The sequence below is a fragment of the Lotus japonicus genome, chromosome 3, assembly GCF_012489685.1.
Source record: "Lotus japonicus ecotype B-129 chromosome 3, LjGifu_v1.2".
NCBI lineage: Eukaryota > Viridiplantae > Streptophyta > Magnoliopsida > Fabales > Fabaceae > Lotus > Lotus japonicus.
In genome coordinates this window covers 28528750-28553740 of record NC_080043.1, presented here as the reverse complement: position 1 = coordinate 28553740, position 24991 = coordinate 28528750, and the positions used below count along the sequence as shown (strand labels likewise).

Below are 24991 nucleotides of genomic sequence, written 5' to 3'. Positions count from 1 at the left end.
TCTCTTCAGAGGGTCTGAAGGCTGATCTGGTTCTGACTGGTTCGTCCTTGTTGCCCAGAATCAATTCCTTAGGATGAGCTGCAGTGATTCTGCTCTTCTTCAGAGTTTGTGAATCAGAGGGACCAGCTTCTTCTTCTGGTTCATCTTCCTCTGGCTCAGCTTCCTCTGGAGCTTTGCCTTTGTCAGAAACATTAATGCTTAAATCTGCAAACTTCTCAACTACCTTTGACTGGTCAGAGTCAAGCTTATCGTCAAATCTAACATGAATAGATTCTTCAATAGTCTTAGCATCAGTATTATAAAATCTAAAACCTTTAGATCTTTCAGAGTAACCAAGTAAAAGACATTTAGAAGACTTAGCATCAAATTTATGCAATCTATCCTTAGTATTAAGAACATAGCAAACACAACCAAAAGGATGAAAATAAGAAATGTTGGGTTTTATGTTCTTCCACAATTCATAGGGAGTCTTATTCAGAATTGGTCTCACAGAGATTCTGTTCTGAATGTAACATGCTGTATTTACTGCCTCTGCCCAAAAGTGCTTAGCTATGCCAGTTTCTTGGAGCATGGTTCTAGCCATCTCCTGAAGAGTTCTGTTCTTCCTCTCAACAACACCATTTTGTTGAGGAGTTCTGGGACAAGAGAAATCATGTGCAATTCCATAGGAATCAAACAGACTCTCAAACTTGTCATTCTCAAACTCTCCACCATGATCACTTCTGACACGCACAATTCTACAAGCCTTCTCGTTTTGCACTTGGGCTATGAAGGTAGAGAACACAGCATGAGACTCATCCTTGCGGGTTAGAAACTTTACCCATGTCCAGCGGCTATAGTCATCAACGATAACCATCCCATATCTCTTGCCACATATAGACTCAGTTTTCACTGGTCCAAAAAGGTCGATATGCAGAAGTTCCAACGGCCTTGAGGTTGAGACAACATTCTTGAAAGGGACTTTAGTGAATTTGCCTTTCTGACATGCTTCACAAAGAGCGTCTGAAGCGAACTTCAGATTGGGTAAGCCCCTGACAAGGTTTAGCTTGCTCAGCTGAGAAATCTTTCTCATACTGGCATGCCCTAACCGTCTATGCCATACCCACTGCTCTTCATTAACAGAAAGAAGGCACTTCACGTTCTAAGCCTCCAACTCAGATAATCTGATCTTATAAATGTTGTTCTTCCTCTTGCTGTTAAATAGAACAGAGCCATCGATCTGACTTACAGCCCGGCAGGACTTTTGATTAAAGATAACGTCATAACCCTTGTCAGCTAATTGACTTATAGACAATAAGTTATGAGTTAAGCCGTCTACCAATAACACATTATCAATGCATGGACTACTATCTACACAAATAGTACCAGTACCAACAATTTTACCCTTTTCATTTCCTCCAAAGCCAACTTCGCCTCCAGGCTTAAGTTTTAGCTCTTGGAACATACGCCTTTCTCCCGTCATGTGACGCGAGCATCCACTGTCCAGATACCATGATTGGTGTTTCAGTGGAGCTATCAAGGATATCTGCAACATAGATAATCTTGTCCTTAGGTACCCACTTTCTGGGTTTTTTCTTGTTAGTTACCCCAGAGGTTCTGATCACCTTGGGTGTCTCAACATGATATTTTAAAGGAATTTTTGCATGATATTTAGACATAGAGAAAGATCCCTTTTTAAGAGGGGTTTTAGCAACTTTAGCAGGTAAAGGGTCAGGCAATATGGTACCAGAGGGAACAAAGCATTCATACAAGGATTTAGCTTTAGGTACAGAGGGTTCATTTCTAATTGGTTTAGAATACCCAATGCCACGCATTCCATTTCTGCTTACGCCATAGATCAATGAAGCCATCAAGCTTCTATCTACGCTTTTAGCCAGGAATCTTTGAAAAGACTTTTCATACTTAGATTCATGCTTACTATCAGAGGCATCGCAGGCAATCATTTCTTCTAACTTAGCAATCTGGTTCTTAAGCACAGAGTTGGAGTTCAACAAGGCATGATTATCATTTTTCAAATCAGAAATAATTTTCTCATGTTCAGAAGGAGTGTTAGAAGCAGCAGATAAGTTCTTTTTCAACTTCTTATGCTTAGACAATAAAGAGTTATACTTATCCATAATATCAGACAAGGCATGTTTCAGTTCAGAGGTAGAGAAAGAAGCGAATACCTCATTTTCATCGTCTGAGTTAGAATCTCCTTCTGATTCTGAGTCAGAGTCAACAGCTTCCTTTGACTCTGCTCCTTTGTCTTTGACAATAGCCATGAGTCCTTGGACTTCACCATCAGAGTCAACATCCTCTGACTCTGATTCATCAAATGTTACCATCAGACTCTTCTTCGTCTTGAAGTGCTTCTTTGGCTTCTTGTCCTTCTTCAACTTTGGACAATCACTTTTGTAGTGCCCTGATTCTTTGCACTCAAAGCATGTGACTTCCTTAAGTGATGACTTCTTCTGGCCTGAGGATTCAGACTTTCCTTTTGCCTTTCCAGAGCCTTTGTACTTGCTCTGCCTGTGCTTCCAGATGCGGTTGAGTCTCTTGGAGATCAGAGTCAGCTCATCTTCATCAAAATCTTCTGATGCTTCTTCAGATTCTTCTACTTCAGCTTGGAGAGCCTTTGACTTCTCAGCCTTAGCCTTTTCAGATTTGGATTTAAAGGCTATAGACTTTTTCCTCAGATCTTGCATCTCAGAACGCTTCAGCTCATGGCATTTCAAAATGCTGATGAGTTCTTCTAAACTCATATTCTCAACATCTCTTGTGAGCTCAATTGATGTCACTAAAGGCATCCAGCTTTCAGGAAGACACCTGATGACCCTTATGACATGATCTTTAGTTGTTGAGAGGTCGTATGCCAGCTACCAGCAACTGAAATCTGGAGAACATTTCTTCAATGGACTCATTTGGCTCCATGATGAAGGATTCATACTTTTGGATCAAAGACAATGCCTTTGATTCTTTAACTTTCTTGTTTCCTTCATGAGACATCTTCAGAGATTCAAAAATGCCTTTTGCAAACTCACGATATGTAATCTTCTGGTACTCTTCATAAGAAATAGCACTTAGAAGAATTGCTCTTGCTTTGTGATGTTGTGAGTACAGCTTCTTTTGATCTGCAGTCATCTCTGACCTTGGGATCTTCTTGCCATCTGCATCAACTGGACGCTCGTAGCCATCCACAATAATATCCCAGAGATCTGCATCGAAACCCAGAAAGAAACTTTCCAGTCTATCTTTCCAATATTCAAACCTTTGACCGTCGAACATAGGAGGCTTTGCATTGTAACCATCTCTTTGAGTTTCACTGGTGGTGGCAGCCATTGTTTTTCACACCGGCCCGGATCACTGAACACTGTTAGGTGTGGTAATTAGAACTTGCGCTCTGATACCAATTGAAGGTATGAAAAACGGTAGAAAGGGGGGGTTTGAATAACGTTTTCAAGATAAAGCTTCCACCTTAAAGATTTTGACAAATCTTTCGAGAACTTAAGTGCTAAGAATAAGAGATAGAGAAGCACACAAGGATTTTTATCCTGGTTCACTTGATGAATCACTCAAGCTACTCCAGTCCACCCGTTAAGGTGATTTCTTCCTTCTTAGAATGAAGGCAATCCACTAATCAGGTAAAGTGTTACAACTGCACTTGAAACCTACAAGTGACTAACAATTACACTGACTTAGCTCACACTAAGATTCACTCTCTTAGTCTTCTCTAGGATCCGATCAACCTTGATCTCCTAAAGGAACTAAACAAACTGTTTATCAAAGAATTGTTTACAAGAGATTTGCTTCTGAAAAGCTAATAGTAAACACAATGAATTTCAGATGAAAGAAAGCTTAGAAGGATTTGAATATTTCTTGCGCGTGTGTGAATGCTTCTAGCCGCTTCTTTCAATCTTCAGTCACTATTTATACTCCAAGGATTAGGGTTGAACGTTGCATGGAAATGCTACCGTTGGAGGGCAGTTCTGGAAATTCCAGCTTCTGCTGTGGCTGAGAACGTTAGGTAGGTCGTCAGGATGGTACAGTTGCTTTTGTACTTGGATAGTGACTTGACCTTTAAACCTAGGAGACTTCTGATCAGGGGAATGCTTCATGTTGGAACTTGTGAAGGCGGTTGATCAGAGTCAGAGGGAAAGCACAGATCCTCTGACCGTTGTATCTTCTGATTCTGAACTCAGAGGGAAGTACATGGTCTTCAGAGTTTCTTTCTTCTGGACATCAGAGTTTCCACTATTCAGCTTCTGTATCTACAGAGTCTTCTACACCATCAGAACATCTGAACCTTCAGTGTTTCTTGGTTATCAGAACTTCTGGATCTTCAGAGCTTCTAGTGACTGAGTCCATATCAGAGTTTGTGTAGCTTCAGAACTTCTGAAGCTTTTCCACTGTTCATTTTGAACATGGTCAATGCGAAAGCGTTGCTTGGGTCACTCTTTATGCACAGTGCTTCTGATTTGTGTGGGATTGAATTAAGGTCAGAGCCTGTAAATAGCACACTCAGAAAAACACGTTAGAGTACCATAATTGTTCATATCAAAAGGTTAACTTGTAATCATCAAAACATAGAGTTGTACTACTAGATCAAAACTTGATCTTACACTTTCCCCTCTGAATCTATGTGTTTTGCTGCTGGTTTTAGATGTGATTCATGTTCGATGCAAGACTTGTTGGAAAAAGAAATGGAGATTTGGGGGTTTCTCAAGGAACCAACCTGCAAATGAGGGAGAGTGGAGGTGCGGGATTTGCGAGAACGTGTATTCCAATTTTATTTTTTTAAATAAAACTTAAAGTTCTTCTAAAGCGTTTTATTGAGTGAGGCGCGGTAAAAACACAATTTTCTTTAAGCGGGTTTGAACAGAAACGCTGTAAATATATTGTGATTTTTTTAATCTATCATTATTAGCACGCTCTCTCATATGGAGCGTTGTAAATAATATGATATTTTAAAGCGTCTTTGAAAGAGAAGCGCTTTAGCATATTCATGCGTAATTATTAAAGCGTTTTGTCTAATAAACGCTTTAAAACAGGCGCTTTAGTATGTAATTTCTGGCGTAGTGAAATAACCATTGAATGATACTAGGGTGAAACATAATTTATAATGAGCTCTTTTAGACCTTTTATTTATTATTATTATCGTTTGTTTTGGTTGATTTTTGGTTTATTCAATTGAATGCTCAATGCATTTCGCCAATAACGCTTTTTAAAAACTGCATTTTCTTTTTTACAAGTTACTAAATTATGAAAAATTGAATGATACTAGGGTGAAACATAATTTATGAGCTCTTTTAGACCTTTTATTTATTCAATTGGGTATGTCCCTTCACTAAAAAATGCATTTTTAGTGGCATTGATATTGTTAAGTTGTTAAATGCCCCAAGTGTTATTAGTGACATTCACCTTTAAGTGCCTCTATTACAGGTGCCACAACTGTTTTGTGGCATTTTTTCTTAAATGTCGGTTTTGTATGCCACAACTGGTATTGGCATCTTTTAAATGCCACGAAATGCACCAACCATTGAATTAGGCTCGAACTGTACTGGCATCCTTTAAGTGCCACAAAATGCATAATTCAGGTTTTGACCCATCCAAGTGAATTTTTTATTTTTTATTTTTTTATTTGTGAATCAATTTAAATGAATTCTTAAAATCTCTAATATGTTGGTGATTAGGGATTAAACTAACACCAAATTAAGCAAAGAGAGAATATGATAAAAAAGAACATAATGAATATTAAAAAGCATGAGCATGATAATGCTACAAGTAATTGCAAGACCACTCTACAAAGGTGGTTCAGTCACTCAAAAAAAAATTACAATTCACTGCTTTTACATATTTCAAATATGCAACATCTTTACTAAATTCTGAGTATGCCTCAAGATGTCACAAGGTTCAATCTAACTGACAAATGGGCATGAACATGAAAGGAAATATATGGTTCCAGCATTTGAATTTGAGTACATAAGGATTTAAAGACTCAATTATTTTTAGACATTTCTTCATTGTATCTATATTGTCATCAATTGACCCTGCAATGAAAAGGGTAGACATTTGTCAAATTTCTAATCAGTAGCTGAAACTAATAAACCATAAGTCAATATAATAATATGAAAGTATGAATTATCTAAAATGAAATCAAAATTAAGATGAAAATAGATTCACGTACAAATCAGAGTTAAAGGGTTCAACAAAATTGGAAGTACAATGCTTTATAAAACATGAAGTTCTTCCATTAATTGCACACATAAATCTAGTTACAGCAGTGTCATTTAAGTTTCAGACCAAACATTAATTTTCTACAGATGAAAAGATCACTGAATTATTAGGTCATTTTTTAATCAAAAAAGGGGGAAAACCCACATAAAATTTCTCAAGTCCCAAACAGCAACTACAGTTAAATAAGATGCTAAAACAAATGTGGATGACAGAACAGTTGTGGAAGCAAGGACTCAATCAAGTAATCACTTCAATGGAGAAACAGAAATGAAAACATTCAACATTCAAAACTAAATTTCCAAAGTAGAGTAGCAAACATGACTAACCTCACTAACATTAGTGAAATCCCTTTGCATGATCAGCAGTTTCAACCGGTTCATCATTAGCATTGGCATTGTCCTTAAAAATTAAAACCACACCAAATCAACATTTGTACTCATTAAAAACTGCAACATATTACCTTAGTTAAATCAATAAGCAACATTACCCTTTGAGTAAAAGTCGCGAACAAAGCACCCAAGTTTGCTGAGATATTTGTTTCTTTCATTTGCATAAATGCAAACATTATAGTTTGCAATGTTGAAATATTCTCTTCAGAAGTTGCTAACTTGCGCTTTACAAAATTAAGTTCTTCTTTCAATTGAGATAATTCAGCTGAGCTATTATAGGCTATACCACTAGCCGATCCAAATGCAACACTATGAAGAGCGCCTAAGCCTAATCCACGCACACATCCATTTTGCCTCTACCTTTTTTTCTTTTCTTTTCCTCACCTTTACATAATTCTCAGTGCTCTACTTTTCTCTTTACCTACTGCATATAATGATCAATTTTTTTTTTGATGAATAATTTCAGACAGATACAACATCAGTGTTGTTTGAAGCAATAGGGTACATAAAGTTTCTTCAAGAACAAGTCCAGGTGGGTATTATTATACATAGAAAAGTTTGCTTTCCCTGCATTATGAAACTATATAACACACAATTATTGTTGTTGTTGATATCCTCTTTATTTCATGTTTAGTGCCAATGAAACTAGACTTCTAGGATAAATTCCTCCTAAATAATTCAAAGTTAAGTTGTTTATGTATTAAGGTAAAATAACCCATATATGTGATTGGCTAAATCACTAAAACATCACCAGATAACAATTCGTGATTTCCATACATGTTAGTCATAAGAACACCGGATTGACCCTCTATCTAAATGGATCTTTGATTAGAAAATCTCATCATCCATCAACAAGTCAGGATAACAAAGGATGGAAATATAAGCAGTGAACTATTAAGTTCACATTACCGTGGCAACATAAGCTAAGAGAATAGAGGCTATGGGGCACAATTATGAACAAAACAGTCAACTAATTCAAACATAGCTCACTTCCCCCCATTTTCTAATTATTACCTCACTAAAGCCCATTTTCTAATTCAAACAGGGATACATATGAAGCAATAATTTCATCAAACACCTGGCATGCATGCCCTGGCGCAAACGCAAACACACATAGACTCACTTGTTTTACGCGATTTCCTCAACAATCAAGCAAAGCGATGCATAGAAATGAAAGCAAACACAACAAGTGAGAGATTAAAGCATGAAATTAAGGTCAAGAAGGTTTGGTTTGGTTTGATTTGATTTTACCTCAGTGAGCAAAAAACGATGTCATGTTCGGTTCTCCCACACAATCAACTCAATTCCAGTCTCTTCTTCCTCCTTGTCGTTCTTCGATTCTGCTTTTTCGCACAATGGAAAACTCAAAATTCAAAATCGGAATACTCAGAATTCAGAATCGGAAAACTCAGAATTCAGAATCGGAAAACTCTTATGCTAATTGAAAGCAGGGGAAATTAAAGGGGAGAAGTGGAATCTAAGCAAACAGAAAAACCCTAGATACATAGATGAGTGAGAAAGAGAACCAGTACGAGAGTGAGGCGAGGGTTGTGGTGTTCCGGAAGCTCGATCACGGTGGTGAAGACAATCGATGAGTGGCGGTGATGCACGACGGTGATGTGCGGCAATGATGCGTGGCGATGATGCGCGGCGAAGAAATTCTGATGCGGTGCAGAGTTGAAGAGTTGTGCGAGTGAGAGATGAATGCGTGTTTGAATGAGTGATTTTCAACCGAGCAAGATATTTTAAAAAAAAAGGAAACCTTGATATGTTATCTATCTATCTATCTATCTATAAATCTATCTATCTATCTATCTATATCGATCTTCTATAAACTATATAAAGGAAGAGTTTTTCAGCCTTGGAGGGCAATTTTATAATTTAACAATCCATTGCACTACAATCTGATTTTCAGCATGGATATTTTAGTAAAAATGTATATTATTATTCAAATATTCAATCATAGCCGTTAGTCTCTTTCTGATACCACTGCCTTCTATCCTCCCAAATCACTTTCAATTTCACTACCGTTTTATCTCCCAAATCACACACTTCCGTTACCTTCTTTATTTCCCACTTGAAAATTTACTCCCTCACATTCACCATTCACTTTCTGTTGTTCTCTGTTCCTTAGAAATGCACATTACTCCCTCACAACTGTTTGATCCTTTCCAATTTCTTCCGCTCTTGCGTTTCAGCCGTTTCTAGCGACACTTACTCTTCTCTCTTGCGTTCTAGCCGTTTGCATTCCAGCCATTTCAAGTGACATTTTGTTGAGAGAAAGAGAAAACTAGAGGTTTGAACGTTATACCTGGATATTTAATTGATTTAGTCCACCGCTCACAATTTATATTCAGGGCGAGATAGATGGAGAGGTGTATTTGACATTCCCATTTCTTCTTAGTAATCGGGTTGAAGTCAGTTAAAGGTTTTTGGCTGCTGTCCCCTGTGCACTGCTCTCCATTCTGCAGTAAGATCGACAACACTCTCGACGCATATCACAAACCCGTCAAATTTGCCATGGCACCGTCTTATCCTTCCAACCAGTAAGCCTAACATGCAATTAGTCTTCCGTTAATTGTTTCTTTCAACTTCATCTCCTTAATTCTGTTTTCCATGCAATTTTAATCACAATTCTCAAATCTTAACTGATAGTTCATGATGTCTTATGTTCTGATATGTGTCTTCACATTTGTTCTATGCTCCTTAGTCCTTATTTTTTAGCATTACCATTTGGTTTCAATTGTTTATTGATTTTAAATGTGAAATTGTGGATTCAGGAAGCATGAGTCCAAATCCAACCTTTTGTGATTCCTTATCAAATACACCACGCTGATTGGTTTTGGGCCAGTGAAGGAAGTGTTCTTTCGGAAAAGAGAGAAAGACATGTATATGATGAGGAACTGCTCACGGTTAATATGTGTATTGAGGTATGTAGTGTGTGAAATAAGAGCCAAAAATCCATGACAACAACTGTTCAACTTTTTAAGGAAATATTAATAGTTACTATCAATTTCTTGGAGCATCGTGGGCTATGCGCTGGGTTTGGAAGCCTAATTATTGACATCTTTGTATCTACTCATCAACAAGCATAATTTGTCCGCTGGAGTAAGGAGTGGTCAAATGAAAAGATGGAAATTTTCGTGCATTACTTCTGCCTTGCAATATGTAAGTGAAAGTATTATGAACTAACTAGATCCATGTGGCTTGCTTGCTTCTTTTTCCTCCTACTTCCGACCTCCTCTTATGCACATTATAGTTATCCATTCCACACAGGAGGGCACGATAAATGAAGCCCAGTAGTCAGTAGATTAGACAAACAAATGAGAGTGAATTTACTAGCTTGCTTGATCTCAAATTTACGATGGATTTGCATTAATTTCTCATTACACTTGAGTTACTTAGGAGTTTCTCGAATTAGGAAAGGGAGAGCTCAAAGATAATAATCACAAGGGAGCAACCTTAGTTGAAGCTGTTCCTGAACTCATTAGAAAACAAACCCCTCTCACTGTCAAGCAGTTTTTTTTATTCCCTTTTCTCTATTCCCTCTCTAATTTATGCTCTTGGAAATAGTCTCAGGTTTTGTTGCTTCACTTCAAGTGTATCTTTCTTAACTTGATGCAGGAGTTAAAAGCCAAGTTTTCTATGTCAGATATATATACTTTAGTTATGGTTTTGTTCTTATTTAAATGTGAGTAGGAGAATTTCTGCATAGATGGCTATTTTTAATTTTAAATATAAAAGGTTCAGTTTGTATGAGTGATAATTTAAGCATGTGTATTTTAGTAAATTTGATACAATTAATCAGGGTCAAATCTTGGCCATTGGAGTTAAATCTTATTCATATTAGCATTGATTTAAGTGATTCATCATTTGTTTTCTTTTGCTACAGTAGCCTATTCAATTTGAGTTGTCCATATAGTTTGATTTGTCTCTAATTGCCAATCTCAAATTTGGAGAAGAATTTATACACTTTATTGAAATATGGCTTCTATTCTAATAACAATTCCCTTTGTATATGGAGACTTTCACCGATCAACCTCTCGAAAGTTGTCTTCTAATTTTAAGAAGAATCCATTTCCACTCTTACTTGCCTATTTGAAAATATTATTTTTGTGTTCCATTATTTGACAAAAACTCCATGGGTTTAATGATCTTGACTTCCCATGTACATAGTTATGAAATTATTAATGACATAATGTTTATGATCTTGAATTCATGTTTATTAACTATATTTTCAAGGGTTGAAGGTGGGATTGTGGGTCGGTGATGAAGAAGATGATAGTGAGCCTTTGGTGTATGGATTGTTGAGGAAGGAATTGTCTCAATGCTTTGAAGAGGTGCTACATTGATCTTCTTTTGCTCTCATAACTAAACAATTTCTCTGATAACTATTGCAGGAAAAAGTATAACTCACCTTCCCTTACTTGCATATTGTGATTGTCACTTTATTCAATTAAAGTCTTCCCCTTTCTCAATTCTTTATTCTTCCAGACCCCTTTCAGAATTTCAGTGATTGGGTTTCCTTATGGTGCTTATGATGATTTTATTTGAAATTCTAATGGCTGCCATTTGATTAATCTTATAGGTATGCCAACTTTACGTACAAGGTGAGGAAATTCTTCCATTAAAAGTAAGGACATTCAGTTGGTTGTAGCACAGATTATGGAGGTTTAATTTATATTCTTTACAATTGTCCACCATACCAATGCTAAATCTTGGAAAAATGAGGAAGGTGGATACAATTTTGATTCCATTTTATTTCAAAATGTGAAGGGGTTTCATTGGGTTTTTCTCTTTTTGAGTATAATGTCAATGAGAATTATGTGTCATATAGGTTTGTGTTTGAGATTGAGAAACACAATGGGATTGCCAAGTTGGAGACTTTTGGGAGTGAAAGTGTAAAAATGCTATTTATATACATTTTATACAAGGGGGCGGAAGGGAATGTTATTGCGGTGATGCTTCTTCATACCAAATACATTTGTAGGGGATATACATAGACATGAAATTGCACGCTTATGTCCTTGAATTAGGGTTTAGTTGTCACTTGATTGCACAAAGTGTTATTTTTCAATGTACACTAATTTTGGACAAATTGCACATGGCTCATATATGTTTACAATGATATGTATAAATGATATTTTTTTTGGGGTTCCATGATTACAGGGTTTTCTCAACTCTATTCAGAGATAAGCCAAGGCTTCGTCAGCCAAGTGAGTTATTTGGAAGTGTTTTCAGCGGAATCAGTGCTTGCCGCAGCCTTCTCGAACCTGAATATGAAGGGATATGTGTGGAATATGTGCTCAATTTCGCTGAATGCTCTCTTTGTTACATGTATATGAAATTTGGATTCCTACCTTCAACAAAGATAACATTTCTTCATGTGTCATGTATGCGTATTATTTGAAATGCCATGTTTTCTTTTGTTACAGAAATGAAATCAGTGCTCTATAGCTAAGGCTTGGATGGTCCTTTATAATCATATTATAGCATGGCTTAAATTCCTTCCTTTGATTTTTCATTGCATTATTCTATATACTGATTTTTCATTCTTTTCTAGACAATGTTCTAATTTTGTTTTTCCATGCACTTAAACTATTTGTGGAAAATCCTCATGAACTTTGTGTGTATGTGTGTGGCATCACTTTTCGTTTCTTCATTTTTAGCTCCTTCCCGTTAACATGCTCAAGGTTTACTCGCGAATTTTTTGAAACTATAAATTTTGATCATTCAATTATTAGTAAGCAGAAAAGCTTTGATTCTTTTCGATATTTAGCAGACATTTCTTCAGATAGTGTGTTTGGATTTGATTGTGGACACATAATAATAAATAAATAAATAGAATGAATTTCTTTATAGCTGACATTTCTTCCTTAATAATAAACAAAATAACCTTCCCCACACCCATGACAGATAGCATTACAAAATGGAAGTGCATTAAAAAAATTGATCAGTTATAGAATGTTAATCAGTTATATAATGGAATTAAAAGAAATTTAGTACAAAATTAATAGGAATAGGAATTCAGGTAAAATCCTTAAAATTTAATTTCTTATGTATACTTAAGTGTGAAACATATGAAGATGGACATGGATTTTGGTGTTTTAGAATGTTTTCGTGAAAATATTTGTAATTCTGTTTAATTCATAAAGTTCATGTCAAAGGCTTTCATGTTGTGCATCTGATAAAATTGAAATACTCATCTTTCTTTTTAGAAATGTTGATTTGGGGGATTACTTTTCTAAAGCATACAATTTTACAGCAGTCCAAATCTCAAACAGTTATAGACTAATTGTTATGTTATAGAAAACAATTATAGAAATAATTGCATATTGTTAGTTATGTTTTCTACTTTTAATCTTGCTGAAAGTGTTTTGAGAGTCAGTTACAAAATAAAGTGTTTTTAGGAGTCAATTAAGGGGAGAGTCACGAGGAGGACCCATGGGGCAAGGTCGAGAGGAAACACCAATGAGATCTTGGACACCACATCTTAAACCAAAACCTTAAGGCATTAGGTTTATGGGTCCATCTCCTTATAAACTCTCCCTCTTACCTTGACTTCTCCGATGTGGGACTTGACTCAAACACTTGATTCCAACAATCTCCCATCAAGTGTGAGTCTCTCAACCACATCACCCATGGTCCTCCCGTCTGCGGAAGCTATCCACCTTGCACCGTCGTTCGCTACCAACGGAACCCGCTGCCTAGCCACGCTGCTAGGAAGACTTTCGACACAAGAAGCCGTCATGGTCCCACGAACCATCGACTCTGATACCACTTGTAGGGGAGAGTCACGGCGAGGACCCATGGGGCAAGGTCGAGGGGAAACACCAAGGAGATCTTGGACACCGCATCTTAACCCAAAACCTTAAGGCATTAGGTTTATGGGTCAATCTCCTTATAAACTCTCCCTCTTACCTTAACTTCTCCGATGTGGGACTTGACTCTAACACTTGATTTCAAAAATCTCCCCCCTCAAGTGTGAGTCCCTCAACCACATCACCCATGGTCCTCCTGTCTGCAGAAGCTATCCACCTTGGAGTCCATCCACTTCTCTTTCCCTGGCGTGGCCATCGCCTCTTAAAAGTAGACAGATCTCCATCTTGTTCTGTGTCTTTTAGATCTGTCGGTTTCTCCTCTCACAACGACTTCTGCAATCCTTGTTCACCTCCCTTCGCAGCGGAAGATATCAGTCGTCACTATGGTTACTAACCATCAGCCCCTCCGCAGAAGTTACCCGGCCGTTACCATGGTTACTACCCATCGGCCCCTCTGCGGAAGTTGTCCAGTCGTAACCATGGTCCCACAAACCATCGGCTTAATGGTATTACACTTTATTAGAGTAAACTTGTGAGTTTCCATGAGTCACATTTCAGCTAATGTTTTGTTTAGTTTTTATTGTGGTTGAAATTTTATGCTTCATGCACTTTGGTTACATGGTGATATGAGTAACTATTTTATAACGTTTCATATTTATATTAATATTAATATTAGACTATTTTTAACATAATATTATACTTATTATACATTAATTATTTGATTCTTATATATTGGGTTGGGGTTTTTTGTGTGTGTTTTCTTTGCCTTAAGTTTTTAGGTGAGTTTTATGCCAGTTATGTCATTCTGGCCTATACTCTCCCATAAGTTTTTTTGTCATGCTTTCCTTCTTTAATTAGTTGATAAGTCAAGAATAATAATATTGCTTATTTTAATGCTTACCAATAATTGTTAGAAGTAATTGCTGATATTTCCTCATTTCGTTTTTAGGTTGACTCGTTCATGAGTTGTTGATATTTCTGTATGTTTTAGATTCGAATCTTAATCTCTTATAAAGCTCAATCACAAACTCTCTTCCTCTCGGTAGTTTTTTCTTCCTTCTGTACCCTGTTCTAATTAATTGCTTTGCTTTCTGATTCTTCTTTCATTGCATCTCCAATTTCTAATTCTTCTTCTTACACTTTCGCATTCATAGATGCCAATGTGTTGATGATTAAGCTTATTGTTAGAGTTTGAGCAGTGCATAAAAAATCCATTTATTTATCCTCAATTATTTTCTTTTATTTCAAGAAAAAAAAATCCATTCCAAATGTAATCATTCCCTTGAAAAAAAAAATTCTCATTGTCTATTATTAGCTCTTATGTTACTTCAACTCTTCATAATAAACTATTAAATTGTTACATGAAAAAATTAAACAATGTACCATTAAGATGAACAAAGACAAAAAAAAAACAAAAAAAAAATAATTGTGCGTCAATAAAAAAAAACAAGGTGCTTGTTGTGGTACCTTACTTCAGGTTAAGGCATGGTACCCTAAATGAGTTAGCATAGTAATAAAGACTCATGTGATACATGAGTCAGCAATTGTATTTTCTTAATAACGTACCTTAAGATTAATTGCGTCGATTAGATAGGTGTTAAGACTCTCCTTTGATTGAAATCAGGTCGCTCAGACTCAATGTTAAGGTTGAGATTCACTGCAACCTCTGCAAGGTCGTGGTGGATGTCAACAAAGGTCGTCGGGGGACAGTTGAGTTGCCCAATGAATGAGAGTACTATTGGGACTAGAATTATAACATTCAAAATTATAAATTCAATTACAACATGTCATTAGTCTATTGAATCACCTAATGTGGGTATCACACCTAAAAAAAATTGCGGGTACCACAGAATTCACCAAAAAACAAACATATTCATCACGAAAAGGAAAGCTTATGAATTTATAATTTCTTATATTAAAAATAAATTTTGTTCTTTTATTCCAAAAATTATATTTACGAAAGACAATACAAATATCACACTAACAACAAAAATGAACACTCCCCGTGCATCGCACGGGTAAAAAGTACTAGTATTATATATATATTCTAACAGTCATTTTCAAAAAAAAAAGAATATATATTCTAACCGTAATATATATTCAAAAAAAGATATATATATATATATATATATATTCTAACCGTCTTTCCAAAAAAATATATATTCTAACAGTGGGTGAGTTAATGTTTGTTACATATATTCCAACAATATCAATTTTATAAATAATAGATTGATACCATCACTTCAAAAAAATTGCTACCTAATAGCTGCTAATTAGCTGTGAATGGGGTCCTAAATTAGTGGCATTCTAAATAAATGCCATAGTAATTTGCTTTCAAATAGCTTCTAATTTGCTGCGAATGCAGTCCTAAATTAGTGGCATTCTAAATAAATGCCAAAAGTAATTTACTGTCAAATAGCTACTAATTAGCTAGGGTTGCGTTCTCAAATTTGTGGCATTCTACTGAAATGCCAAATTAATATCACTTTGCGGCATTCTTTTTTAAATGCCACAAATATAGTGCCACTAAAAACTAGTTTTTTTGTAGTGCTTGGAAGAAATATTTCTCCATACACACCTTTGACCCGATATCAAACCCTGAACTATTTTAGGAGCCAAGTTATCTACCAGTAGGCATTGTTAATTGGTATTTTAAATTAAGACTTACATATGTTTATAATCCCTAGAAATATAGCAAAATGTTGGTTTTACTCCTTGAAAAACTATTTCTTAATTTTAATCCTTGAAAATATGTATTGTTATCTTTTTTAGTCACTACCATTAAATTTTGCTTATGAGGCTCTCAAAACACATACCCTTCCTACATGAAACATTTCATATGATTTGGCATCGTGTGACTGAGTTATTAACAACAATTCACTACCACAAAGGCTCTGCAAGTGAAAACACATGAATCTTAGTAGAACTTCAAATTAGAGTTTATAACACGTAATTGATTTCAAATAAGTGGCATGTAAAAGCCAAATCCAATTAAAAAAAACTATACAAGATGAGTAAGTCAACATTATATGCGAATATATAAGTAAAATTTAGGCTTAATTGCAGTTTTGGTCTCCCAACTTTGGCCTTCCTGTGAAAATTGTCCCCAAACTTTAAAATTAGCAAAAAACGTCCCTAACGTTTACACCCGGTTGCAAAATTGGTTTTCCTTCCAATTCCATCAAAAAACTAATGGAATATTCCTCAAAAAATTAATTAAAAAAATTAGTCTATGAAACATTCATCATCTTCATATTAAAAACCCATAAATTCATAATCTTCATCCCATTTTTCCTTTATCTTCATATAAATGAGTAAATCAAAATTAAGCTTTCTCATCCAAAAATATTAATCAAAAAAACAAAAATCTTCTCTCTCATGTAGTCACGCTCCCTTCCTCTTGCACAAAACTGAAACAAATTTGTCCACAAATATCAATATTCTCCAAAACTTGCAAATTGACAAACCAGATCTTGAAAAATACCCACTTCTCCATCAAAATTCTCTCACTTCTCTACGCAACCAGGTCTGGAAAAATTTCAGAGGCATCACAGACCCAACAGATCTGGAAAATACCCACTTCTCCAAGTTTTCATATGCATCACAAGTGAGGAGGAATTTTGTTAATTGATGATTTTACTCAACTCTGAGTCTCTGGTTAGGTGAAGGTGAGGGACGAATCTTTATCAATTCCAGATCTAGGGCACAAATTGAAAAACCACCATTGAAGGAGAGAGAAGGTTGAATCTGAAACCGTCAATTTCATCAAATCCCAGGAACAAAACTCAATCTTGTGGAATCTGGAAAGGAGAAGACCGAGTATTGGGTTTGCTGTGTTAAAAAGCTGCAAGTTTTAATATTTCTTATTTGATTTGAGTTGAAAAGCTTGAAGATTTTGTTCCTGTGTTTGAAGGAAAAGAGAAGTGAGAAGGTAGAAGGAGTGAAGACCAGATCTGCGTTGGGGTTTTGGGGTTCTATGGGTTTTGTTGGTGGTTGGGGTACGGTGGTGGCTCGGTGTGGGTGAGGTTAGGGGTGGTGGCTCGGTGTGGGTGAGGTCGGGGGTGGTGGCTCTGTTGTTGCTTCTTCATTATTTATGGGTTGCTTGGTTCTTTGAAGAAGATGAACATTCATCAATTTCTAGGTTTTTGTTTTATTTTTTTATTTTTTATTATTTTTATCCCAACATTCTTTAAATATTGGATGGAAATGGACGGAAAACCAAATTTCGCAACCGGGTGTAAACGTTAGGGACATTTTTTGCTAATTTTAAAGTTTGGGGACGATTTTCGCAAGAAGACCAAAGTTGGGGACCAAAAGTGCAATTAAACCTAAAATTTAATGACAAATAACTAAAAACTAAGAAATATGTTCCCGTATGATAACTCAAGTGGTAGGAGCTGGGGGACATATGAGTTGGGTAGGAGGAGGTCCAATGTTCAATTCCTAGTGGGTGCAATTTATCTTTCCCAGGTAAAAAAATACACTAATACAGTGCATTTCCAAGAATAAAAAGCTAATATATATTTGTTGAGAGACTAAGGTCCCGTTTGGGAAAAAAATTTAATTAAAGCGCATATAAGCACTTATTCATAAGCTATTTTAAAAAATTTATTAAAAAATTGAAAAATAAGCATAAACTCTTTTTTATAAGCTATCCTTAGTAGCTTAAAAAAATAAGCTCAAAACAGCTTATGACCATAAGCAGCTCAGCCAAACATTAACATAAGCGCTTATGCTATCAGATAAGCTGAAATAAACTCTTCCAAACAGGGCCTAAAATCAACATTTATCCATGGTCTTTTTATAAAAATTGCATTTTTTTTTGTTCATTATGTGGGGCAATCCTGGGATAAGAAACACCCACACAATCTCCATAGAGGAGGTAGACACATCCCGCAGGGGCGATTGACAAACAAAATGGTGAACATCAAACTCAACATCATGACCCAAGTTAGCAAGAAAATCTGCTATCACATTCCCTTCTCTCCTTGTGTGGGTGAATTTAATCTCCCAGAATTTGTCCTTCCAAGCTTGGATAGCTTTCACAAAAGCCCCATAGGGATGTCTAGGGTCGCAGCCTTTGGTGATGAGATTAATGGCTGTCGCTGAGTCGCTTTCCATAATGATTCCGCGAGAAGCCATGAAGCCATCTTCTCGTTTCATCATTCTGAAAGGTACTTTTTTCATTGCCCAAACTAATCCGGAATGTGATGCTAGTAGCTCATTCTCACGACTCATTCGTTCCTTCCTTCAACCTCGCCTATCTGTCTCTCACTCTCATCCACCGTGAAGATCCAACAGAGGCGCGTCATTGGGGTGGAGAAAACAAAGCATGAGGAGAAACAAAGAGGCTGCAGAGAGGGCATTCATGCGGGGGAGCAAAACAGCGTTTATGAGGGGAAATACCCTTTTGGTAAATGGATCAAGTCCTCAAGGTAACTCTCTTATTCTTTTTCCCATATGGACTCTTGACTGATTTGATAGTTTATATGAATAGAAGAGAAAACTAGTTTCCTTTTTTCTATGGTTTTCTGGGTTATGCTTAGTTCACAAGCTTGACGTTCTTCGTTTTCCCCTTTTCACTTCCAATGTTCCAAAAAAAGATGAAGCAAAATTTTCTAATTGAACCTGTAAGAGTAGGATACTAGGATGCATTTGTGGAACCGCTGTATAAAATGTTTGTTTGGGAAAAGGTCATACATGATATCTTTTGTCACACTATTATGAGTATCAAATTAAAACTTGGCATCTTTTTTAACTCATTTTCTAATGCATTGGTGTCGGCATAATGCATTTTTCATAGGATGGTATGATTTTGAATTGGTTTATACCCTACTTTTTGTTTGATGCTGGGTGGGTTTTCTGTTTGTACTAGAGTGCTCGTCAATTGTACTTATGATAAAGTCCCATCTCATTTTCCCCTTTTATTTTTGTGGTCCTGTTGCAAGCAACGGGGTGGGTGAGGGAACACTCTTTGCCTCAGTTCATCTTATCACCCTCAATCCAACGGCCAAACCGAGTTCACAAACCGATCCCTGGAAACATATCTGAGGTGCTTTGCTGGAGAACAACCTCGTACCTGGTCCTATTTGTTACCATAGGCAGAATTGTGTTATAATATCACTTGGCATGTGAGTACAAACACAACTCCATTCGAAGTTGTGTATAGCCGAAAGCCACCTACCATCCTCAGCTTTATGCCTAGTGAGGTTAGAGTTGAGTCAGTAGCATACGCTTTGGGCGAACGAGATGAAGCTTTGAAACAACTCCGCCACCACCTCAGCCGTGCCCAGCACGCTATGAAACGACACGCAGACAAACACCGCAGGAATGTGGAGTTCCAACCAGTAGAATCAATCAGAAGCTTGCTGCTTGCTACTTTGGTTCTTTCCCTATTGGTAAGCGCATTGGCCTGTGGCATACCAACTGGTTCTTCCGCCAACATCCAAACTTCACCCTGTATTTCATGTGTCACAGCTTAAAAAAGTCATTGGCCCTCAAGTGGTGGAACCTCATTTGCCTCTGGGCATGGAGGACGATACTGGCATTTCACGTGAGCCCGGGACTGTATTGGCCATTCGACAACAGCATCACAAGGGCAGGTCAGGGGAGCAAGTGGTTGGTGCAGTGGAAAGGCTGTAATCATTCAATATCAGTTTCCTAGTTTCAGTCTTGAGGACAAGCCTGCTTTTCAAGGGGTGGACAATGATAGGAATGCAACCCACGGGGTGGGTGAGGGACCTAGTGTGGTCACTAATGAATCAACCCCTTCTCATACTAGGAATAGAATCTGGAAGTTTTACACTAGGAGGACGCGTGGCAATACTTGACAGGAGGAGAATATCCTCTGGCACATGGGATGGTGAGTGAATAGGGAAAATAACTAACAGGAGAGAGAGAGAGAGTGAGTGGAGAAGGGGGTTATAGGGAAGGAGAGTGGGAAGAAAGGGTAGCTTGGTTAGTGTTTTTCTACGGCCAATTTGGCTTGGGCAAGAGAGAGAGAGAGTTCTCTTGTGTATCTTCTATTAGCTCTGTAATCTGCTCTATAGCAGAGTTTTCTTCTACTTTAATACAAATTACTCCTTGATTCTTAGTCTCTATTACAAGCATTCTATGTGAGCTGTATTAGAGTTCTTGTCAACTACAGTTACATGCTTCTGATGGTTAAAGTGACAATGGTTTAGATGTAACGGGTGAAATTGGCTTCTGCACCTGTTATAACATAACTGGAATTTGTATGAGAAAAGGTTTGAATATTGGATTTATAATTCAAATAGCAAGCCACATGATTATCCATAAGTACATTTTCTCCTCTAGTTATAGAATAACAGTTATAAATTGCTCCCTTCCCTTGATCCCCCCCCCCCCCCATTTTACGTTATTTATGATCCTGTTGCATAAGTTTTGTGTGCCCCACCAATTTCTTATAGATATGTAAATTTATTATTTTAAATAGTAGAATATACTCCTAATTACTTACTTGAAGTCGGCCATTTATAATGTTTTATTTAAGGAAGATGAACACACATTATATGCTATTTTTTTTAATTGCCACAATCCTTTTGGTCTTGGATCTTGTACCATAAGTGTTGAATTGGCCTGAGTGAAGGTGACAAGTATTGTTTGGTTTGTGTGAAGAAAATTTACTCTAAAGTAAATCTGACATTAAATTTAACTTAAGTCAGACCAACCCTATTTTTCGTAGGCCACTAAGTGGAAGCATGGACGATGCTAATGCTAATTGGTGTTGGCTAATCCATCTCAATCCTACCTGTGTGCAACCCAAATTTTGATGATGACTTTTCAAAAGGGTTTATTTTCTTAAGAAGGGTAGTAAAGTTTAGGATTACTTATTTGTTATGGTTCAGTAAATTTGGGATTAACTTGATATCATGTAGTACAAATTAATCTCTTTAAGATTTTTTTTTATTTTTGCTACCTTTGTTCTCTATTTTTTGGGTTAACCTGCAATTTTTGTTCGTATATAATAAGTAAGCAAATAAGTAAATGAAATTCTGGTTCACACACTGGACAGATGTTGTGCCAAATGTCTAAGACATCGAGTACAACATATGGAATGCAGAACACACAGTACAATAAATATATCATTAAAACAATAAAGATGGACACAAATGATTGTTAACCCAGTTCGGTGCAATATCACCTACGTTTGGAGGGTTTTCACCCTGTTAATTGCATATAATTTCGACCTATTGTTGGACATTTCGATTGGAATTTATACTGGGTTCAACCTTCGAAGTCGAAAGTGAAGGGAATCAAGGAAATTTATCAAGTGTTCAACGACTTCGACTGTAAAGTACTGTTTTTCGAGATACGGAGAGTTCCATATGAGAAGCCGGTTTGTCTTTGAAAGATGATTCACGAGGGACACGTATAGAATAGAAAGACACGTGTAGGACGAAGCTATGTTCAGAAGACACTTGTAATAGTTGTATTAATTGACCGTTAGAAGTCAGTTACATTTTAAGTCTATAAATAGCAGGTTTGTAGAAAGACTAGGGGTTCACAATCTTTACTCGAAAACTCTCAAGTGCTTACAATCGATCACAATGATTACAAGCCAAGTTAGAGTGAAAAAGTAGGGATTCGTGTAACACTTTGCATCTTATAGTTCATTATTATTATTCAGATTCAGAAAGTTCATTTATGCTTTTATCATTTAAGTCGAATTTATTCGTTTTGTTTCTAATTTGTTATTAAATTTCTTTAGTTTTGAGTGACTAAATTTAATTCATTTTCACCAAAGAACCCAAGAGGACTCGAATCCAGTCCCCAGATTGATCTTTGGATTCTTTATTTGTGTTTACCAAAATTTGGTGTAAACAAATTGGCACGCCCAGTGGGACCTCTTTGTGAAAATAGTTGTTGAATTCGGTTATCATTCAAACTTACTTAACCCACGTTTATGCGTTTAAGAAGTGGAAGACTAGTAAGTATGGCGAATGGTAGATCGAGAAGTGGTAATTCCCCTCCCGCGAATACTGGATCTTCGGCAAATCAAACCGGAAATCCCGGTGCTGGAGTGAATGTTGAGGGAAATGCCTTGAACTCTGGAACTGCACAGGCAACAACGACCAATGTGGCCGAAAATGTTATACCTGTGGTGACGCAAGCGGCTACAGTGCCCTCTCCGACGACTCCAGTCGTATCACAAATGGTTGCTGGGGCATCTCGCCCTCAACCGGTGAACATGCCGGTGAATCCGCCATTTGGGATGCCTCCAGGGTTAATGGCTGGAGTAGGGACATTTCCTGCCGTATATTCAGATAACGTAATGTCAGTCGGATCCCCGAGGAATCAACACCAGGCTTCGGCCTCCAATGTTGGGGGTCGAAATAATATTTATCCTCAGGGGATGGCAGGGGCGAGTGTCAACCATTTAGGGACTTCGTTGACAAATACCTCTGTTAACGTATTGAGGCAACAAATGGATGATAGTAACCACGAAATGGTGAGTATGTTGGCCCAACAAATAGGAACTGTGTTTAATCCTTTAATCCAAAACACAAATGAGTCGTATCAGCAGTTGACGAGACAAATGGGTCGAATTGCTGACGCTTTTGGAGTCCCTCGAAACGAGGTGGCGAATCCTGTGGGGGCAGCGGCGAATAATGCCGTCGAAATGAATGCGGTTCCTCAGAATGTTCCGCTTCAAGCAAATGCCGAAGTGGCGGCAGTGCAAGGTCGAAATCAATTGGATAACCTTGGTGGCCAAATGCCTCTGAACATTGAAAATCCTATCTTAATAAATCGAAATATGGATGCAGATAGGGTAGTCGAGAGAGTTAGACAAAATAACGTTGGGGGGCATCAAAATATAGCAGGCATAGTCGAACAGTTATTGAACCAACATGGATTCAATGTGGGTTATGCAAATCGACCCCATTTTGCTTCGGCTTTCTCCGAATTCGTCCTTCAAACAGAATTGCCTAGAGGATGGAAAGTCCCTAAGTTCACCAAGTTTTCGGGGGATACTGGAGAGTCGACAGTCGAACATATCGCTAGGTACCAAATAGAAGCAGGGGATATAGCAAATAATGAGAACCTGAAGATGAAATATTTTCCGAGTTCTCTGACTAAAAATGCTTTTACTTGGTTTACTACTTTGTTGCCTAATTCAATCCATAATTGGACTCAGTTAGAGAGAGTTTTTCACGAACAGTTCTTCAGGGGTGAGTCGAAAGTCAGTCTGAAGGAATTGGCCAGCGTGAAAAGAAAATTCAAAGAAACCATAGATGATTACTTGAATAGGTTCAGACAAATGAAGTCGAAGTGCTTCACTCAGGTCCCAGAACATGAGTTAGTCGAAATGGCGGCTGACGGCCTAGACTACTCAATTCGTAAGAAGATAGATACCCAACATCTTAGGGACATGGCTCAATTGGCTGACACGGTCAGACAGATTGAAAATTTGAAACTCGAAAAAGAAAAATTTAATAGAGTTCCCAAGAAGGGTAAAGTCGCGTTCGTCGAAAGTTGCGAATATGAAGTCGATTATGACTCTTATCCAGGCAACTGTGATGATATCGAACAGCAGGAGGTTGATGTGGCCGAATTGGTATTAGGACCTCCTTATGTTTGTAGGATGTTAAAACCCTATGAATCTAAAAATGCGGAAACAAACAAAGGTGTTGGTAAATTTCCTGTGAAAGCGTATAATTTTGATGTTACTAAATGCGACGCGATTTATGATATTCTGTTAAAAGATGGTCAAATTAAAGTATCTCCTGATCAAAAAGAAGTACCTTTCGACCAAAGGAAAGGAAAAAAGTTTTGCAAGTTTCATAATGTATTCAGTCACTGGACTAATAATTGTGTACGTTTCAGGGATCTGGTGCAAACTGCAATCAAAGAAGGACGGCTCAAGTTCGAAGAAAAGGATAAGGCTGCTATGAAGATTGATTCTGACCCAATGCAAATTGGCAACGCCAATTACGTCGAGCCAGCCGGGATAATGATGGTTGAGTTGTCTGATTTGAATCAGGTTGCTACTGGAGGAGATGATATCGAAGCTGTGGGGCCTACTCCAGGGATGGAGAAGGTCGAATTGTCTGAAGAGGGAATAGATGCTCCTTCCGTGGAAGAAGAGGTCGAAACCGCTAAGAAGGTGGTTTACCCTCGGTCGGAGGAAAGCCTGCTGGAATTCCTGCAGCGTTGCCAAAAGTCTTACTCTGAAGTGATGTTGTGCCCAAGGTGCAGTGTCGTATTTGACAAGGTGGCTGCTCAAGCTATAGAAGATGCTGAAATCAAGAAACGCCGCGCAGTAATACCGGAAAGGCCTCCTAGTTTTGGGTCCAGAGGACGAGCTGATTCTCCCTTCATAAGGGGAAGGGGATCCTTTGGGTTCGGAAGAGGGCGTGGTCGAACTTATATGCCACCAAGTCGAGTTCCGTTCAACAAGTGGATGGCAAGGAGTCAGGCGCCTCACCCTAAGGTTAAGGTGGTCGAATTGGGAAGTGGGTTTGCCTATATGGATAATTCTCGAAATCATAAGAATTATACCTATGTCCCAAGGTCGTATCTAGGTCGAAACCCAATGACAAA

At 37.4% G+C, this 24991-nt stretch overlaps 1 long non-coding RNA gene across 1 annotated transcript; it reads left to right on the top strand.

The window, feature by feature from the left end:
* Positions 1 to 18275: 18275 nt before the first annotated feature.
* On the top strand, positions 18276 to 20602 carry LOC130748537 (uncharacterized). Its single transcript, XR_009022725.1, has 3 exons — positions 18276 to 18861; positions 19375 to 19824; positions 19904 to 20602. It is a non-coding gene; the product is annotated as an uncharacterized LOC130748537 (long non-coding RNA).
* The last annotated feature ends 4389 nt before the right edge of the window (positions 20603 to 24991 follow it).